We start from the raw sequence: 22,584 nt of genomic DNA on the forward strand, positions 1-22,584 counted from the left end.
TGTCTCTGGGAGGTGGCTAGGTCATAAGGGTGGAGCCCTCATGAATGAGATTAGGGCCTTATTTAAGGGGGTCCTGAGAGATACTTTGACCCTTCCACCAGTGAGTACATAGTGAAAAGTTGCCACCTATGATCCAGGAAGTGGCCTTCACCAGACACCGAAGCTGCTGGTACCTTGATCTTGGACTAACCAGCTTCTAGGACTGTGAAAAATAACTGTTAGCTGTTTATAAGTAAAAAAATAAAATAAAATAAAATTCTCTTTCTTAGCTTCACATATTCACTGAGTAGTTATTTTCTGTGCACTGAATGTGCGGCCCTCACTAGGCCAGGTACTACCTATTCTTTTTCTTCTTACGTGTTTTACCTCTTGCCTTACCTCCCAATCCACCTCATACTCATACTCTAGACAAACTGGAATACTCGCAGTCATGGGTCAGAGCTGGGTCAGAACACAGATGGACTAACTCCTAGGTCAGTGCTATGTCCTCTACACCATGATCCCATATTCAGGTTTAAATGCATTCAATCTGGATATTGATGTACATTCTAATAAATAAACTAGACAAAAACTCAACAAGTATAAATTATCCTGGCTTTTTCATATTCCTTGCTGCCTTCTCGGCTCTTTGTCATGTGAGTGGGGGACGTAAGCTCTGGAAATAAATTCATTCTTGCCATCAAGTTTTTGGCCATATCCATAGTCACAAGGACGCCTAGGAGAAAAACTTGAGGCTTACTTTTCCTGTCAGTTGAGACACTGATTGAAGAATTTGATTCCAGGAATAGGAATAACCTGCTTTGAAACAAAACAATTCCCACATGCCTGTGGCTGCCTGAAATAGCAGTCAAAGCTGAGTTTCTCTGGAAAAACACACTTTTCTAGAAGTAGGCCAACCTGGAAATAGGGTTCTAGTTTCGCTCTTTGCCACTGTGTAACCTTGGGCCCATCGACCCTCCTTCTCTAGGCAGTCCCCACACCTCCTCGCCCATATACAATTCAGATGCTCAGACAAACTGAACTGAAATGGCCTTTTCATTTTTAACCAGCAAGCATTGGCTGGACGAGGATGCCTGGGTGACCAGAGACAAGGGGTGCAGGATTAAGAGCAGTAGGGCTGGGCTCAACTGACCCACTGCTGTTGTGATGGTTCGTTATAGAGGGATCCCCCACGTAAGTAAGTGGGTTAGTTCTATGCGGATCTGCCCCGTAAGTGAGAAGAGAGCACTAACTGCAATAGAAGGAAAAAGAGGGGGAAAGGAGAGGGAAATCGAATGTGTGAAGATTCTCTGCTGGTGAAGAGAAGGAAGGAAATTAAGAGACACATTTTAAACACGTGTGATTCTAAAATCGTTTAGAAAAAAGACAGAAGAAGAAAGAGGGTGCTTGAGAAGAGGTCGAGGTGGGGTAAAGAGTTAATTTTTTAGCTGTACAAAACACTCAGCCACCCCAGAGAGTTCCATGCAAGTAAAGCTGTGCAATATGCTGGACACAAGCGGTCCCAGCTCTTTTCACCAAATACTGAAGGAAAGGGGAAGGGGGGGAATGTTTGTTTGAATATTCTAGTTGACCAAGAGTGAACCTGAAATCCATTTTGATTTCAACACTTTTACATGGCATGCCTCACGAGGTCCAGCGCTGGTGAATATGACTGAGGTCTGTCTGTTCATTGCCCATGTGGCTTATGTGCTCTGAAGAAGCCTCTTTCTGACCTTGCTTCATCAAGGTACCTGAGATGGGAAGGATGAAGGGTAGTGAATGAGTGGAAGCATTTCCTCTTTCTCTGAGATATTTCTACTCTATGTGGCAATGTTCAGGGTAGCGGAAAGAAGAGAAGCCCTCTAGCAAAAATGTAAGGCTTTTTTCCCCCACATGCGGGGCCAGAATGCTGGAGCATTAGAGTGGCCTGCTCTCCGGGGGCTCACTGCCTTGAAGATCCCATACACTGACCGTTGCCTTCTTTTCCCCTTCAATGCTGTCAGCCAAGAACCCTCACTTCAACTGTGCATCCCTTAGCTATGGGAGGGGGGGCTCCTGGAGCCCAATTTCGGTCCTGATGATGGGCCAGAACCGTGTCACAAGACGCACTGGTTGAACCTCCTCTATGCCTTCCAGAGGACAGGCAGTCTGGTTCACTGGAGGCCCGAGGGTCAGGGAATGACCACCAGTCAACTAGGTCCTGATTCCTCAAAGGTGTCCAGTATTTTCAAAACGCAGATTGAGCCCGGGTGGTCAAATTACTACTTTCACCACAAAAAGCAAACTCTTGGGGATACGCTGTTCCAAGTGAAAAGCACATTTTGCGTTTTTGCAGAGGGGAGGTGCAGGGCGGGGTGCCCCACGCCGCCGACCCCCGGCCCAGCTCTCCAGCTGCCAGGGAGCTGGAACTGCGGCTGACCCGGGAATGACTGCAGACGCCAGAAGGAGCAGAGGGCTGGGCGGCACACAGGCTGTGGTAGGAGGCGGGACCGTGCAGCTCGTTGAAAGTCTCCCGGCGCCTGCCTGATTGGCGAAGCTCGCTTGCCATCGGGGTGGGCGGAGCCAGTTGTGCGCCGGGCCTCAGGCCCGCCCAGCGGCCGCCAGCAGTGCGTCCGACCCCGAGCTGTCTGCAGCGGCTGGGTTTGTGGTCGGGGTGCTGCGTGGAGTGAAGTTGCTGGGCTGCTGCTCTTCTTGCCGCTCCCTGGCTCAGGGCCGCTGGTCGACCCGCACCCTCCGCGCTCCCCTTTGCCTCGATGTTCGCACCTTACAGGCGGCTCTTTGCAGAAGCAAGACCTCCTCGCCCCGCTCCTCTTGGTTATCCCGCGCCCCCCGTCGTCTGTCGGCCTCCCGCTCCGCAGCGTTCTCGAGCGTCCTCGGACGGTCGGAGCTATGGCGTCCCGACATGCGGCGGGCCGCTGTGCGCCTAACTCCTCATCAGGACCCGGCCCTTGGCGGGCGACGACCCCAATCCCAGCTGGAAATTCCACTTTGGCTTCTGACCTCTCCTCGCCTGATGTTCCTGACGTCGTTCTGGACTTCTTTGATTGGTGAGCGGGGTCGCCAGGCTGCCGTGAGCTGGGCGGGCAGAGGGTGAGTGGGCGACCTCTTAGAAGGAGGCGGCTGGAGCAGACGTGGGCCTGGGCTTTTGAACCGCTGCCCACGCGCGCTGCCTGCTGGCCAGTCCGTAGAGGAGTTGGTGGTGGGGCTGGGCACGTGCAGCTGCGATGGAGCCCCCTTGTTTCAGCCCCTGTGTTGCTGTGGTACCTAATAGCGCTGAAATGGCGGGGGTCGGGGATCTACCGCCCCAGGGTCCACCCCTCCGTCTCCAGGGCCTGAGTTCTCCTCAGCCAGGTATACTGGCCCCTGTGTGTGAGTGCGCGGGGGGAGGGGGTGATGGTGCGGTGAGGGCTAAAGTTAGTATTCCGTGCTGAGTTGACGGCTGGTAAAACTGGGAGGGCCTCGAACGGCCTAATCCCAGATTCCGCTCCCCACTCTGCTCCGCCAGATAGGGTCCTCTAGCAACAACCCTTCTTATTAAATGCACCGGATGCATTCCTGCTTCTTACCCCTGAATAGTGTTTCCTTGTCAGCCAGCAGAACGATTCAAACAAGCCAATCACATCCTTGCTTAGGCACCAGGGCGTACCTCACCCTCTTAGTACTGCAAAGCCCGCCTCCCACAGAGCCTTCTGGTTCACGCTGTTCCAGAATGCAACCCCCACGTGTCCTGCATGGCCTGCGATGTCCTCCTCTCCTGGGCTGCCCAAGAGGTGGGTCAGTGTGCCTCCGAACCTGTCCCCATAAGCACCGAAAAGGTCTGGACCACTCATGATTAAATGGAGATAAAACCCACAGCTGTAAATTTGCCCTGCTAGAAATCTAAAATATTCTGAGGGAATTTGTATAGAGAGAAAAGACAAAATAATAATAATAATAATTCCATGCAGCGCAAGTGGCAGCACCATAGGAGAAGATGGTTTCAGTCCACCCACCTCTGGCTTGGGGGCCCAGCAATCTTCTGCTGTGCCACTCCTTTGCGTATGCCTCTGTTGCAGTAAAAATCCTGATCATCCTAATGATAGGGAAAAGCAACCGTGGCACTTTTGTGACACAGTGATGAAATTAACCCCAACTTAAGCCAGAGTCCTTAAGACTTATTAAGCAACCATTGCCATAGGGGTGGCTTCTATCCCTAATGCAACTGGTTTGATGCTCTCTGAAGGAAGAAATCTATAAATATGAGCAGATTAGAGAGGACACACCCTCACCCACACACACAAAGTACATCCAGTGACAAACAAACAAGCAAAAAGAATCAGAGAGAAAGAAATCAGAAAACTTGAATGCAGAGGGAGGAAACAATTTAAATTGATACAAAGGTCCACAATTCAATCCAGTTGGAAGTCTAGAATTTGCTAAAAGAATTTATACCCTGGTGAGACCTTTGTCCTTGGCAGACAGCTGGCTTCTCACTGTGTCCTCACATGGCCTTTACTTTGTTCAGTGTGGGGAGAGAGAGAGCTCTGTGGCGTCTGTTCCTCTTTTTATAGGGATACCCCCCTATTGGATTAGACCTCCAAGCTTATGACCTCGTTTAACCTTAAGGCCATATCTCCAAATATAGTCACAGTGGGGTTAGGGCTTCAACATACGAATTTGGGGGGAACAGAATTCAGTCCATTACATGTTTTTTTTGTGTTTTTTTTTTTTACTTTTGTCTGTGTTGTGTGTTCGTTGCTGCGCGCGGGTTTTCTCTAGTTCCCGCGAGTGGGGGCTTCTCTTCGTTGAGGTACACGGGCTTCTCACTGCGGTGGCTTCTCTTGTTGTGGGGCACGGGCTCTAGGTGCCCGGGCTTCAGTAGTTGCCGCATGTGGGCTCAGTAGTTGTGGTTCGCGGGCTCTCGAGCTCAGGCTCAGTAGTTGTGGCGCACGGCTTAGTTGCTCCGTGGCATGCGGGATCTTCCCGGACCAGGGTTCAAACCCGTGTCCCCTCCATTGGCAGGCGGATTCTTTTTTTTTTTTTTTTTTCGGTTCGCGGGCCTCTCACTGTTGTGGCCTCTCCCGTTGCGGAGCACAGGCTCCGGACGTGCAGGCTCAGCGGCCATGGCTCACGGGCCCAGCCGCTCCGCGGCATGTGGGATCTCTCCGGACTGGGGCACGAACCCGTGTCCCCTGCATCGGCAGGCAGACGCTCAACCACTGTGCCACCAGGGAAGCCCAGGACATTCTTGTAGGTCGCCATTGCCACAGTGCTGTCACAACATACTCATTACATTTATGTGCAAACAATCACACATTCAGTTACCCATATTGTCACAAACAGGAAATAACTCACGTAGGCACGTCAAAACAAACATGCTCACACCTCCCAAGAAGCTCACAAGTTATCTCAAACTCAGAAAAAAGTACACTCACACACATACTTCCATACATTCCCTTATACAAGTATACTTACATTCACATATCACACAAAAACACACATACACAATCATCACATAAGAATATGCTGACATGCACTCAGATGCTCACCAATTCACTCATACAGATGAGTACACACAAAATATTCACTTAAATATACAGACTCCTTCACAATAAGGCACTCTCAGCCGTGGAAAGGCTTGCATATACCCAGTAACGTACACTCACCTAGTAACAAGACGCTTTCACACATGAACTCCTAAGAACATGCTGATGAATTCCCTCATACATAAACACTCTCAGATGCACACATACACACACTGACACATTCACTGCACATAAACCTACTCAAGCAGTCATTCAACCACATGAGCATGCTGACCGTTTCATGCACATAGAGACCTATATTCATTTCCCAACACACCCATTCACTTTTCATGCACCTGAACATGCTCACAATCAGGAACCTACATATACACTTGCACGTAAACATGGTCACACTCGTCACGAAGCCCCAGCATTCACTCACATAAACTCATAAACATACTCCCATGCTCACATTCCACTCATACAGTGTACTCACACTTTAACAAGCTCACATAAATAAACACAATAAGCCGTCACACCTACATGAATATGCTATCATTCATGAACATGCTCGCACATTCACATGCACACACAAATGCTTTTTCAATAAATTCAAACATTTCAAATATAATCACACTTGAAGACGTGTAAAAGTTCATGTATTCATGCTCACAGTGTGCATCGTCACCTATAGACACACAATTGCATTAACACACGTAGTGTTGACTCATCCAAATGAACATACTGACTAAAAACTCAATACTACTCATTCACATTCGCACCATATGCTCGCACGTTTACTCAGGTATGCTCACAACTTCAGTCATTTCCATGAGCGTGGTCAGACATTGACTCCCTCACTTGAACATGCTCACAATTTCACTGATGTACATACTCAGAGCTGCTCATACAAACACACTGATACATTCACTCCATAAAAATGAGCTGACACCTTCACTCAGTCGCATACCATGATTACCGTTTCTCTCACAGGGATACCCAAAAATATACTCTCCAGTGCTCCCATTTAGCTACCCACATTAACATGCTCACCATCAGGAACATGCTCACGTACGCCCTTGCACACAAATATGCTCGTGCTCACCACAAAGCTCACGCATTCATTAATCCATACGCTCACATGAACTCAAGTCATGCGCTCACATTTCACCCACACAGTATACATGCATGAATATGAGCATAAAATACATTCATACACGCCCGTGAACATGCTTTCATCCAAGCATATGGTCACAAGGTAATGCATACACATGAACACCAACAAACATTTACTTGACCACTCAAATATTCTTCCGTGATCATACTCCAAGACACGTACACATTCACATAATCACTTTCAAAAATGTGCATCCTGACATATATGCACAGGATCACACACTGGCTGACCAACATTAAGATGAGTATAGTTCACTTCTTGCAGTGAACATCCTGACGAGTTCCTCACATACGTAAACATGCATACATTCGCACTCACACACACACTTCCCTTCACTCACACAATCATGCCGACAACTCAGTGAGTCACAGAAGTATTACCACACATTCACACAGATGAATATGATAAAAAATTCATTCATACGCCATACATATTAGGTTTAGAGTTCCACAATCACACATTCACTTTCAATTTTATGCAAATTCTCATTGTCTCAAACGGAAACATGCTTATACATTCACTTGCACAGAAATCTTCTTACAGTCACCAAGAATCTCACAAAATCTTACAACACGTAAAACACTTTCCCTTACAACACACTTTCACACATGACCTGACTCAGATGTACTCCCACATAAACAAGATAAAAAAGAAACCCACCATATAGTCACTACACAGAAACATGCTAACGTGTCTGGACATGCTCACCATCCAGACATACAATGAGTGCAACGAAACATCACTTGAAAAATGCTTGCTCACAATGAAGGAGCATGAGCCGGCTCACACATACACTTACACAGAGACATACGTATATACACACACTCACACATTCATCACTCAGCAAAAAGTTTAAGCATTCACGCATTGAAATATGCCCACAAAGTCACTCATATTCAAAGACATGCATTCACACACACAGACTGACACATTCAGTCACACAACATGGTGACATTCACTCAGCCACATGACCATGCCCACATTCATTCACACAGAGGCTCCCACTGAGACATTCACTTACACATGCAGATTAACATTGAGAAGATCAGGATCATGCTTGTAAGAACCCTCACACAAAAACATGCTCACATCCACTATGAAACATACACTTTAAAACACACATATGTCAACTTTCAAATGCCATCCTAACACACTGTCACATGTATAAGTTTACACATTCATTCTCACGAGTGTACATGCTTACATATGTTCACACGCTCAAACATTCCCTCGTCCTGTTTACATGCTTATAGTTCACTCACTCAAATGCACATACAAACTGGCTCACACACATACCCATACTAACATATGCACACTCAGATCCTCAAACATTCCCACAAAGTAGCTCGTACCACACTCGCATAAGCATAATCACATACTCACTTATACACACGAAAGTGATTACAAATTCCCTCACATTCTAGACACATTCATTGCATGTATCTGCACACACTCACACATTCACTTTTCCATGCAAATTATCATTGTCACAAACACAGCATGCTTACAGACTCACTTGCTCAAGAACGTACACTAAGAATCTCACCCATTCGCTCAGTTACATAAAATCCCATTCACTCACACATGCTCTCAGAGTAGGTTATTCAAATATAGTTGTACGTTATCAAGATCACATGAAAACCACCTGCTCATACCCACTAATATGCTAATAGGATTGCACATGCTAACAAATGGACGCGTAGAGATGGGAACACAAATATTCACTTTGTAAACACAAATTTACACTTAAGAACACAATCACCCATGAGCCGGCTCACACTTAAACCGTCATAGAAGGCATGCTTGCGTACATAAACATGCTCACACAGTCACTCACAAAACATACTCAAATACTCATTCAAATATGCCCACAAAGTGCTCACATTCAAAGACACAGAAACATTCATGCATACCGACACATTCACTCCTTCGCACAAACTTACACAAACGGTCACTCAATCACATGAGCGTACCCACAAATTCATTCACACGGGGACTCAAACATATATACTAAGATGCTCCCACGAACACATTCACTTATACATGCACATTAATATTGTGAAAATCAGGAACGTGCTCCCATGGACACTTACACATAAGTGTGCTCACTTCTAGGTGAAGGTCCAGTAGTCACTCACAGAAGAATATACACTCACATGCACTTACACTCATGTTCGTATTTCACTCGCAGAAATACACTGAACGATTCAACTCACAGTAATAAACTATACATATTCACTAACTCAGAGAAACATGATAACAGCTGTACACATGGTCACAAATTTAAACATACAGTTGAACACACAAACATGTCAGCATACACAGATGTACAGGTTCCATATTCACTCTAAAGAAGATAGATGCTCACATAGAAGCACGTGGTTACACATTCACTCACATTACCACTTGCATTCACTATGCAAAAGCATATAGTGACAACTTACCCTCATCCATACACATGGTAACTAACGTACATTCACACCCAAATGTTCATACTTTCACACACTCACAAAAAGTATCCCACACCTCACTCACTCTCATGAGCTGAATTACGTATTCATTCACTCACGAAAGTGAGTACAAATTAACTCACTTGCAGATATGCTCATTGCAGTTATAAACACCCATTCACGCATGCACATTATTATTGTCACTAAGAGTAACAAGCTCATATATTCACTTGCACACAAATATGGTCACACCAAGCTCACAAATTCACTCAATTACACGGGTTCGTGTCCCGGTCCGGGAAGATCCCACATGGCGCGGAGTGGCTGGGCCCCTGAGCCATGGCCACTGAGCCTGCGTGTCCAGAGCCTGTGCTACGCAGCAGGAGAGGCCACAAGAGTGAGAGGCCCACGTACCGCAAAAGAAAAAAAAATGCACTTGAACACGCACGAACATGTACATCAACACAAATATTGTCTCAGATCTACATGTTCATATATTCAGTGTTGTGAGTGGACGAACTCAGATATATGCATACTTTCAAACATTAATTCACTAATATTAACATGCTCAAATTTCACTACTCAAACACGTGTAGTGACACATTTACGTACACATATACACATGCACATATATTCCCCTTCAGACACTCAGGCATTCATATACCTACCCAAAATTTCCCACGTCACACTTGTGAGCAAATGCACACATTCACTTATACACACAAGAGTGATTACAAATTCGCTCACATTCCAGACATGCTCATTGTGTGTGTATGCACAAACCTACACATTCATTTACTCATGCACATTTTTGGTCATAAACATTAACATAGTCACAAATACAATTGCACACAAACATGCTCACACTGACTTAGAAGCTCACAAATTCACTCATTTATATAAAAACCCTTACATTGACTCACACATATGGGCATGAATGACCTCATTCGAATATACAGCTGACCCTTGAACAACAAGATTGTCACCTGTGTGAGTCCACTTATATGCAGATTTTTTTCAATAAATTTATGGCTAGCCCTCTGTATCAATGGGTTTTGCTTTCACAGATTTAACCAGCTGCATATCACGTGCTATGTTTATGATCCACAGTCGGTTGAGTCCGCGAATGCAGACTACAGGGATAGAGAGGGCTGACTATGGGACTTGGACACTCTCAGATTTTGGTATCCTTGGTGGCTGCTGGAATCAGTCCCCCATGAATAGTCTGCAACTACTGTAGTCACATATTAACAAGGTCACAAGAAAACATACTTGCTCATCCACTATACATGAATATGGTAACATGATTCGCAGGCTTACAAGTTCATTTATACAGGTGAGCATACAAAAGTGTTCACTTTAAGCGTGCCAATGTAGATCCAAGAGACCACTCTCACCCACAAACAGGCTCACCTACACACTGTCACAGACAGATGTGCTCACATACATACACTCACACATTCACTCACTCACAAAACACTTAAACACTGAGGCATTCTCAAACTTGCCCACCAATTCACTCCCACTCACAGACACACATACATTCACACATACATACTGACATTCACTCCTTCACACGAACGTGCTCAAACACTCAATCACATGACCATGCCAAGAGATTCATTCACACAGGGACACAAATGCATACATTCAGGAGTTCCCACTCACACATTCACTTACACATGTACATTTTCACTCTTAAAATCAGGAACATGTTCACATAGGTATTCACATACAAACACGCTCACATCCTCCATGAAGCTCAGAATATCTACTCAAAGAAGCAAATACACTCACATGCACTTCCACTCATGTTTATTCAGGTTTCACTTACACAAATATACTCACCTGTGAACTAGCTCACCACAGTGAACCTGATACACGTTCACTTACTCATACAAACATGCTAACCCCCATGCATATGGCTGCAATTTCAAGGGTACGCTTGAACATACATTTAAAGCAGTCCTCAGAGACTGAGATACTAGCACAGTTTGAGATTACAGGGCCGCATATTTACTCTCACAAATGCACAAGCTCCCGTACATGCTCATTTGTTCACTCACATTATCATGCTTACAGATAACTCACTCAAACACATATACTGGCAAATGTACTCACACATACTAACATACATTCACACTTGGTGGCTCACAGTTCACACACACACAGTAGCCCCACCTCATTCAGATTATCATCATCAATCATGCACTTAAAACATAAACATGGTTACAAGTTCACTCACACTCCAGGTACACTCATTTCATTTACACATGCACACACCCATTCCCTTACCCATATAAAATATCCTTGTCACAAACAGTAACATGCTTACATATTGAATTGCACAGGAACATGCTCACACTCAGCAAGAAGCTCACGATTTCATTCGTTCGCTTAAAAAACCATTACATGCATTCCCTTATACATGCTCCCTTATTCAAATATATTCACACATAAACAAGAACACACAAAAAACACATTTACCCCCAACGACTCAGAATTATGCTAACTTGCCTTCACGTGCTTAAAAATTCATTCATACAAGTGAACACACTTAAATATTAATTTTAAACACAAATTTGCACCTAAGAAAACACTCTCACCCATGAACATGTTCACACTTATAATGTCACACAGAGATATGCTTAAACACAGTCACATGTTTGCATACTCCCTGAACAGGCTCAGATTTGCCTACAAATTGAAATTAAAAAACATACGTTCACATGCATCCACTTACACATTCACAGCTTCACACAAACATGCTGATATATTCAGTTAATTTCATGACCATACTCATAAGTTTACTCACATGGGGACCCAAATATAAACACTCAGATGCTTCCCGATGCTGTCACTCACACTTTCACTTGCACATGCACATTCTTGAAATCAGGAACATGCTTACGTATAGATGCACACACAGATATGCTCACATCCACCGTATAGCTCCAACATAAGCTCACAGAAGAAATTCGCTCATATGGACTCACATTCTCACAGTATCTCACGTGAATATGCAGACACATTACCTAGCTCACAGCAATGATCCTGATACACATTCTCTCACTCAGAGGAACATAGTAACATCAATATTGTCAATAAAAAAGTATGCCATATGGAGTTTAAGGCAAGGAAGGCTTTTTTTCAGGACCATTGTGATAGGGGCTAGGGACTATTGCAATAGGGAAAATAAACTCAACTCCACATACAATAGAGACAGATGAAAACTTATGGCCAACAGGGAGGGTGAGGGAGTTAGTGAATGGCAGATTACTGAGAGGAACTTAGGTATTGTGTTGGTTAATTTTAGGTGTCTATTTGGTTTGAGTAAAAGATGCCCAGATTGTTGGTAAAACATTTCTTGGTGTGTCTGTGAGCAGGATTCCGGAAGAGATTAGCATGTGAATTGGCAGACTTAGTAAAGAAAATTGCCTTCATCAGTGCAAGTGGGCATTATCACAATCTCTTGAGGGCCTGAATAGAACAAAAAGGCAGTGGAAGGATGAGTTTTCTCTTTGCTTGAGCTGGGACATCCATATTATTCTGCTCTTAGACATCACTACTCCTAGTCTTGGACCTTTGGACTTGGACCAGGATTTGCAGCATCAGCCCCCTGATTCTTGGGCCTTCAATCTTGATCTGGGACTTTCCTGTTTGTCAGGCCTTCAGACTTAGAGTGGTTTTTACCACTGGCTTTCTAGGTTTTCCAGCTTACAGACAGCAGATTGTAGGACTTCTCAGCCTCCATAATCTCATGAGCCAATTACTATAATAAATCTCCTCATCTATATCTATATCTATATCAACATCTATATCTCTATATAACAGAGAAATAGCATTAATGTAAAGATATATCTATAAATATATAGATATTAGATATCTGACATAGATATCTAGATATATATATACCTACCATTGATATTGATCTGTAGATATAGATAGATAAGCTATCTATATGCCTGTCTGTTTCTTACTGGTCCTGTTTCTGTGGAGAACCCTGACTAACACAAGGATGAAGGGAGGCTGGGGGGTGGAACTTGATTAGACCTCAAGAGGAGGGATGAAGAACTTAGATACGAAGGAGGGGGGGATTCTTGCTAAACTGGCCTAGGAGGATTTTTGCTCAAACTGGGCTTGGCAGGCCAAAGATAGGATCAAGCTTGAGGCCTAGTGAAGGAGAGGACTCAGAATGGCCTCAAGTTTGGTTAAGAAGGGAGTTACTTTGAGTTCCCCTTCTTGTGCAAGTCAAGAAGAGGCATTCTTTTTTCCTGTGAACGATATAAGTCCATTTCTCATTCAGTCACCTTTTGTTCATTAAGGAACAACTGAGCCATCTGCTGATGCTTGGTAGTAGAGGATATTTGCTGGATCATGCAAGGCATGAGGCATTTAATGAGGAGGGTTTCTAAGAAAAGGAAAAGAAAGATTAATGTTTGTAGTGGACTATCTGAAGCCAGTTTCTGAGTCCAGAAGGACAGCCCATTGAAGATGCTGGGCTTGAAGCATGTTTAGATGGTGGAGTGAGGATGGCAGTGGCAATCTGATGGATTTCCTAGTTTACAGTGGATGTTTTCTGATGGCATAGACATCAGCTAGGTTTTGGTAAGATCATCCACAGTCATGATTATTTCGTGGAGCAGAGCATGGAAGATAAAGTGAATTTCCCGAGTGGCCCACACGGCAGCAGTTCCAGGCATGAGGATCATACATGATCTGCTGCAGGGAAGAGTCCTTTGAAGTTTACATCAAGTTGTCCAACTTCAGCTCACGGGGCTTCTTTAGATCCTGTGAATCAAAGCCAGTTAGAAGAAAACCTAAGGATCCAGTAAGAATCTGGGTGGTCAGCTTTGAGTTCTCAGCGATGTCAAATCAGGAGGGTTGGAGAAAAATTGGAAACATTAGTTTGAAGAGTTGCAGCCAGATGTTGAAGGAAATTGGAAGAATTGAGAATTTGGTAAGGACTGACAAAATGTGTGAGATAGCAGGAGCTAGTCCAAGTTACATGTAGGTAACACAACCATGTAGTTTACGAAGAAGTGCAAACTAGCTGAAAGGTAATGAACAGGACCAGAATCTCACCCCTCACAAGGGTGCATTTTCTATTGAAATATAAAATTTCACTCAACCGTCACTTCCTTTTTTTTTTTTTTTTTTTTTTTTTTTTTGCGGTACACGGGCCTCTCACTGTTGTGGCCTCTGCCGTTGCGGAGCACACGCTCCGGGCCGCTCCGCGGCATGTGGGTTCCTCCCGGACCAGGGCACGAACCCATGTCCCCTGCATCGGCAGGCAGACTCTCAATCACTGCACCACCAGGGAAGCCCCGTCACCTCCCTTTTGATCAAAGATAATCAAAGTAAGATTATTCTTGCTTATAGAGTGTCTGGTCTTATTAGATTTGGCTTGCTTATTTGCACGATTGCAGCAAGAATGATAATTGACCACATAGGCCATTTTTAGTTTACTCTGCTGGAACTTTTCATAAGGAGTCTCACTTCGATTGGAGTTTTAAAAGCCTCGCAAAGCTAGGAATCCAAGCCAAAATCTCACCACCACAATTCCCCTGCAGTACCTATAGATCTGGGTAAATTAATCTCTTCTTGAAGGCCCCCAAAATATCCTAAGTTTCCTAGGCCTGCCATGAGGTGACCTCTCCCGCTCACCTGTAAGGCTGAGAAAGCTGTAAACCAGGTGCCAGGCCCATTTTCCCAAGAAGACTTCGTAAGCATTGGCTCCATAAAGTCACCTTTAGTTCCTTAAAACTATCTGGTCATATCTGATTATATATATTGTTCTCAACTATGATAGTCTGGGACTTCCCTGGTGGTCCAGTGGCTAAGACTCTGTGCTCTGAATGCAGGGGGCCCGGGTTTGATCCCTGGTCAGGGAACTAGATCCCACATGCCACAACTACGAGTTTGCATGCCACAACTAAGGATCCCACATGCCGTGACTAAAAGACCCCACATGCCACAGCTGAAGTTCCCGCATGCCGCAACGAAGATCCCTCGTGCCGCAACTAAGACCTGGTGCAGCCAAGTCAATCAATCCATCACTGTTTTTAAAAACACTGTATTCTTTCAAAACATGATAGTCCGCTCAGAGCTTTGGTCATATAGTCAAATCAATTATGTTCTGTTCCCAGGAGGAAGGATTCTTATTGAACCTAAGCAGTTCATTGTATTACTGTGAAAATAAGAATACTTAGTAAGAATATTCAAATTCTAGAGTGATCAGTCAGGCAAAAAAAGATAAATGCTTCATTTCTGCTTACAGAAGTATGATCTACTAAACTGTTATGAATTGTAGATAGCTGAAGTTAGAAAAGTAGGCAGTTCTTTATATGCAGAAAACGGAACATTAAAGCATCAGCAGTAGTCCAAGCAAAAGCCATAATCGTCCTTGACGAATTCATTCAGCCCTATGTAATTCTTGTTCTGCTTGATCTTGGGTTAGCCATCTCATGAACTTATCAGCTTCTCCAGGAGAATTCTGGAAATCCTGACTCAGGCCGGTGGTACGGTCTCAAAGTTATTTAAGCAATGCCATTAGGAGTTGTGTGCCTCAAGAGTACCTGGCATAGTCCTTTCTGTGGGACTCCAAGATAGTCCCATTTTGTTGAAGATAATTACTCTGGCCTGTAGCTGATTGCAAGAGCTTTCAGGGAGGCATCAAAGTAAAACAAGTGTGGATGACAAAAGAGTGAAAATGGCCATAGTAAAAGACGTGATGAAAGTTCATCACAAAAATGATGCAATTGCCAAGGACAGTTGGTTGTTTCTGTGGCATACAACATTTTAAGACACTAACTGGCATGACAGCTGATAACATTATGCTGATGTTGTCTAATTCTAAGGCAAAGCAGCACCAAGATACGTCATGGACAGCAAGGGCACTGACATTTATAGGAATCAATACAATTTCTGAAGTATTTGTATTAATAACATTTTACCCATAGAAATATAAACTAGAGAAGGTTAAGCATCTCTTTATATTTGGCAGTGCTTCCTGTGCAACTCAACTTATCAAATAAAGCTACTTATTGTAACATCTCTCATTTACAAGGTGAAAGAACAAACTCTGGATTTTCCGCAGGCTCTCTTGGAAATATCAGTGTCCGTATGAGGTCAAGAAGATTTCATTTAGGATTTGAATTTGGAAAGACCCAATATCACAAGTTGTTAGAAATGGCAAAAGATTTGTACACTTGGCTAAATAGAATCATGGGTCACTAAGAAACTATTTGGCCACCTATTTAACCAGAGTACTAATATAAGATTTCAAAAGTAAATATTGGAAGTAATGTGATTAAAAACAGCCTTCTCTCTTTTAGAAGTAAGAAGACTCATTTATCTTACAAATAAAGGACATGATAAATCAACAAGAAGCACAGGAATTTATTCTGCTAAGACACAGAATCTCTGCTTTCTACGGAGATTACTTAGAAGGTAAGGAAAAACCTATTATAAACTCTTATTAAGAGCAAACCGAAGAGGGTTTTGTCTTAGCCACTTTCAAATATACAATATAGTATTATTAACTGTAGTCATCACGCTGTACATTACATCCCCATGACATTTATTTTATAACTAAGAGTTTGTACCTTTTTTATGGCTTCATAGCTGCGTTTCATTTTTTAATATATTTTTATTGAAGTGCAGTTGATTTACAATGTTATGTTAGTTTCTGGTGTACAGCAAAGGGATTCAGTCATATATATAAATATATATATATTCATATATACATATATATATATATACACAAACACACACATTCTTTTGCATATTCTTTTCCATTATGGTTAACAACAGGATATTGAATATAGCTTCCTGTGCTATGCAGCAGGACCTTGTTGTTTACATATTTTATGTATAGTAGTTTATATCTGCAAATCCCAAACTCCTAATTTATCCCTTCCCCACCCCCTTTCCCCTTTGGTAACCATAAGTTTGTTTTCTATGTCTGTGAGTCTGTTTCTGTTTTGTAAATATCAATAAGTTCATTTGTATCGTTTTGTATTAGATTCCACATGTAAGTGATATCATATGATACTTGTCTTTCTCTGTCTGACATACTTCACTTAGTATAATAATCTCGAGGTCCACCGATGTTGCTGCAAATGGCATTATTTCATTATTCTTTATGGCTGAGTGGTATTCCATTGTATATATGTACCACGTTTTCTTTATCCATTCATCTGTCGATAGACATTTAGGTTTCTTCCGTGTCTTGGCTGTCGTAAATAGTGCTGCTGTGAATATTGCAGTGCATTTATCTTTTTGAATTAGAGTTTTCTCTGGATATATGCCCAGGAGTGGAATTGCTGGATCATATGGCAACTCCAGTTTTAGGTTTTGAAGGAACCTCCACACTGTTTTCCATAGTGGCTGCACCAATTTAATTTCCCACCAACAGTGTAGAAGGGTTCCTTTTGCTCCACACTTTCTCCAGCATTTAGTGTTTGTAAACGTTTTCTTAAATTTTATTTTATTTTCTTTATTTATTTGGCTGTGCTGGTTCTTAGTTGGGGCACGTGGGATCTTTGTTGCCCCGTGCAGGATCTTCATTGCACGTGGGATCTTTTAGTTGTTGCACGCAGGATCTTTAGTCGTGGCATGTGGGATCTTTGGTTGTGACATGTGGGATCTTTTAGATGTGGCGTGCAGGATCGTTTAGCTGTGGCATGTGGGCTCTTACTTGTGGCATGCGGGGTCCTTTAGTTGTGGCATGTGGGCTCTTACTTGCGGCATGCGGGATCTAGTTCCTCGATGAGGGTTTGAACCTGGGCTCCCTGCATTGGGAGTGTGGAGTCTAAACCATTGGACCACCAAGGGAAGTCCCTGTTTGTAAACTTTTTGATGATGGCCATTCTGACCGGTGTGAGGTGATACCTCATTATAGTTTTGATTTGCATTTCTATAATAATTAGTGATGTTGAGCATTGAAGAAGATACCTTCTAATCCTAGTTTTTTGAGAGTTCTTATCATGGAAGTTTCTTGAATTATGCTAAAGGCTTTATAAATGTCTCTTAAGATGATCATGAGGATTTGTCTGGTATTCTGTTAGAGGTATTACACTGTGATTTCTTGTTTTATATAAATTTATTTATTTTTATTTTTCTCTGCGTTGGGTCTTCGTTGCTGCGTGTGGGCTTTCTCTAGTTGCACTGAGCGGGGGCTATTCTTCTTTGCGGTACGCGGGCTTCTCCTTGCAGTGGCTTCTCTTGTTGTGGAGCACAGGCTCTAGGCGTGCCGGCTTCAGTAGTTGTGGCACGTTGGCTCAGTATTTGTGGCTCAAGGACTCTAGAGCGCTGGCTCAGTAGTTGTGACACACGGGCTTAGTTGCTCCGCGGCATGTGGGATCTTCCCGGACCAGGGCTCGGACCCGTGTACCCTGCATTGGTGGGTGGATTGTTAACCACTTCTCCAGCAGGGAAGTCCCTACACTGTGATTTATTTTCTTTCTTTCTTTCTTTCTTTCTTTCTTTTTGGCTGCTCTTGGATCTTCGTTGCTGCATGCGGGCTTTCTCTAGTTGCAGTGACTGCAGGCTACTCTTCGTTGCGGTGTGCGGTCTTCTCATTGCGGTGGCCTCTCTTGTTGCGAAGCATGGGCTCTAGGCGCGCAGTCTTCAGTAGTTGTGGCACATGGGCTCTAGAGCGCAGGCTCAGTATTTGTGGTGCACGGGCTTAGTTGCTCCGTGGCATGTGGGATCTTCCCAGACCAGGGCTCGAACCTGTGTCCCCTGCATTTTCGGGTGGATTCTTAACCACTGCTCCACCAGGGAAGTCCCTACACTGTGATTTCTTAATGTTAAATCAACATTATATTCCTGGGATACAAATCCAAATCAACATTATATTCCTGGGATAAAAATCCTTTGGTCAGGGCATACAATCTTTGTGTATGTCCTTGGACTGCTACAGGCATTATACCCAAGGAGTCTAGGTCGTTTTCAGGGAGAGTCCAAAACGGGTTCAGTCAGGCAAGAAACTCATACAATATGGAAGATTCTCTTCTATCGTTATACACAATCATGCATGAAGTGAATCTTTTTTTAGAATGAGAAAAAGTTCATAATGAAAAAAGATAACAACTACCATGAACAAAAATTACAAAATATCACACACACACACACACACACACACACACACACACACACAAACACACAATGCCACATATGGCATGATTCCATTTCTATGAAATGTCCAGATTAGGCAAATCCATAGTGGCAGAAAGGAGATTAGTGGTTGCCAGTGTTTGAGGATAGGAGGGAATGGGGTATGACCGCTTCCTGGGTATAGGGTTTCTTTTTGAGTTGATGAAGATGCTCTGAAACTAGATAGGGGTGATGACTGCACAGCATCGTGAATGTACTAAAAGAACTGATTTGTACATTTTATTTTTAAAACTTTTTATTTGATTTGTCCATTTTAAAGTGACTAAAATCATTAATTTTCTGTTATTTTATTTTCACTTTAGTTTAAAAATAACAAAGGAAGAAATGTGCAACCCCGTCTTAACAGAGAAGAGGCTTCTTGTAAAAAAAAAAAAAAAGCCTGATTTGGGACGTTAAGGATGATTAGGGCTTAGAAAGTCAGTTTTGGCCAAAGCTATGCATAAGGTCTAGTTAGAGGAATGAAGATGGGCAAAGATCCATTAGAAGAAAGAGAACATAGCATATTTGAAGGAGTAAAAGATGATCTGTGCAGCTACAGCAGTGAGCATGGAATGTGTTCATTTTGTGATGTATCCAGACATTAATTTGCACTTACTCTGTGCCAAGCTCTACATCAAGTAGGCCCTTGTAAAGTATTAGCTCATTAAATCTGTACAGCAATCCGATGAGGTTGGGACTATTTTTCACCTCATTTACTGATGGAGAAATTGAGAATTATTATATAAGACAGGATTTGAGATATTAAATCCTGAGCCCAAGATCTCACAGCCTGTGAGTGAACTGGAACTTTTATCCAGGCAGTCTGGTTTGAGAGCTCACACCCTTTAACTGCCACAGCTGCCCGAAGACACCAGGTCCTGCCTCTGCAGGGCAGCTCATCTCATGAGTTTAAAGACACAGGGGATTGGCAAGTGTTTCTGTGTAGAGTTTATGTTTACAGTTTGCCTAAAGTTCAACCGAAACAATCTTTACCCATACACTCACACACACCCACTCAACCCTCCAGATACGTTTCTGAGTCATACAAGGTTTTTGCTTCTACATAGTGTTTGCACAGATTTTACCTTTAGACCTCCCAATTCTTCCCAAATCTTAAGGGTATTTTGAAATCCTTCAGGTAGAAAAACTGCCTCACCTGAGAGTGGTGTTCCATCAGGGGCGCAGGCAGAGGTGTTGAGTATATCTGAGGCTAGGATATTAAACCAACATATGGGGAAGGAAGCTTTTTTCCTAATCTCTGAGTTTCCTAGGTGGCCATGGGAGAAAGAAGAGAAGTCATTATGTACATGAAATTTTCTACATCAAAATTAATGATATATGTAAATTTCATTAAAATCTGTCAGTGGTTCCCTATTTACTATCTAAACATGAGTACACTTCCTAACAAAGGTCTTAAGTTTTGTTCTTGTGTTTTTGGAAGTGGGTGTTACTGATGTTATAGTCACTTCTGTGTTTATTTTGTGTCACAAGGCACACTGTTTGCATTCTTTGTCAGGATATATAAGAGGAAGTAGATGCGAGGTAAGTAAAATTTGTTTAATATCTGGGCTGAAAATTCTGTAACCTTTTCTAAGTTTCTGGGTCTCTGTCAACCCTATTTTGCCTTTGCAGCTGGCTCACTATTAAGCTGTGCCTGTAGAGATTTCCTGAGAGAGACAAGACGTCTGAAGGAAGGAGAATCTACCATGTCTTGTCTCTGTTCCTGTTCCTCTCTGTGTCACCCCCTAAAGGTAAGAATAGTCTTGCAAATGAACTTTTATTACTTTATTTATTTTGTTTTTATTGATTTATTATTTTTGGCTGTGTCAGGTCTTCGTTGCTGCGCATGGGCTTTCTCTAGGTGCGGCGAGCGGGGACTACTCTTCGTTGTGGTGCGCGGGCTTCTCATTACGGTGGCTTCTCTTGTGCAGCACGGCCTCTAGACTTGCGGGCTTCAGTAGTTGTAGCAAGCGGGCTCAGAAGTTGCAGCTCACAGGCTCTAGAGCACAGGCTCAGTAGTTGTGGCTCACAGGCTAAGTTGCTCCGCAGCGTGTGGGATCTTCGCGGACCAGGCCTTGAACCCATGTTCACTGCGTTGGCAGGTGGATTCTTAATCACTGTGCCACAGGGAAGCCCTCTGATGAATTTTTAAGAAGAATTCTTTTATATGTCTTTTATATAATTGTGATATGTTCTTTATCCTTTCATCTGCCCAGAACACTTAGCTTGTCTCCATTCCTTGGCTATTGTGAATAATGCTGCAATGAGCATAAGGGAGCAGAGCAGAAATCACCTCCTTTGGATCTGTTTTCAGGAGTGGGATTGCTGGCTGATCTGATAGTTCTACTTTCAGTCTTTTGAGGAACCTCCATGCAGTTGTCCACAGTGGCTGCACCATTTTACTTTCCCACCAACAGGGCACGAGGGTTCCCTTTTTACCACACTCTTGCCAACACATGCTGTCTCTTGTCCTTTTGATAATAGCCATCCTAATAGGTGTGATGTCTTTTTTTTTTTATTAGTTTCTGCTTTATAACAAAGTTAATCAGTCATACATATACATCTGTTCCCACATCCCCTCCCTCATGCATCTCCCTCCCTCCCACCCTCCCTATCCCACCCGTCTAGGTGGTCACAGAGCTCCGAGCTGATCTCCCTGTGCTATGCAGCTGCTTCCCACTAGCTATCTATCATGTTTTTAATTTTTTTTGTAAAGTAAATAAGAAAAAATTGTTGAAATTTAGTTTTGGAAAAACAGTTTAATGTTAATAATGTACTTGTATTCTAGATGGTATGGAAAGAAGTGTGTTCTGAAATGTATTTCATTTACAGCCACAAGTCCATTGTCCCGGAGCTTTAAGTCTACTGCAGATGGGAAATTTATCAGACCTGGAAATAGAGACCTATATTTTTTTAGAGGTCTAAAATATAGAGACCTATATTTTTAGAGACTGGTCACCAGGAGAAGCAGCTAAAGCGACTAAGCTGTGCACTAGCTGTACCTTCATCACCTGGCCACAGAAATGAAGTCTCTTGGAATAGCAATGCCTTTGAGACGGTGACTCCTTACAAAGTAGTAAGAAGTTAAGGATTTCAAATAAGACTGCATTTCATGAGTAATTCACAAATATTAGTTCAATTTAGATGTTTTATTCAAAAGGAAAGAAAATGAGCCATAGTATTATTATTGGCTATCACTGAGTTGGTAATTCAATCCTAGTTTCCCTTTCCGCCACCCATTCATCTTTTCCTTTCTCTCTCTCATCTCTCTCTCTCTCTCTCAGTATCACACTCTTTCTTTCTCCCTTTCTTA

At 43.1% G+C, this 22,584-nt stretch overlaps 1 long non-coding RNA gene across 1 annotated transcript; it reads left to right on the forward strand.

Moving 5' to 3' along the window:
* Positions 1-2,928: 2,928 nt before the first annotated feature.
* LOC307069909 lies at positions 2,929-21,022 on the forward strand. Its single transcript, XR_013811507.1, has 3 exons — positions 2,929-3,026; positions 16,448-16,562; positions 20,904-21,022. It is a non-coding gene; the product is annotated as an uncharacterized lncRNA (long non-coding RNA).
* Positions 21,023-22,584: the final 1,562 nt, after the last annotated feature.

This window comes from Hyperoodon ampullatus (assembly GCF_949752795.1).
Source record: "Hyperoodon ampullatus genome assembly, chromosome: X".
NCBI lineage: Eukaryota > Metazoa > Chordata > Mammalia > Artiodactyla > Ziphiidae > Hyperoodon > Hyperoodon ampullatus.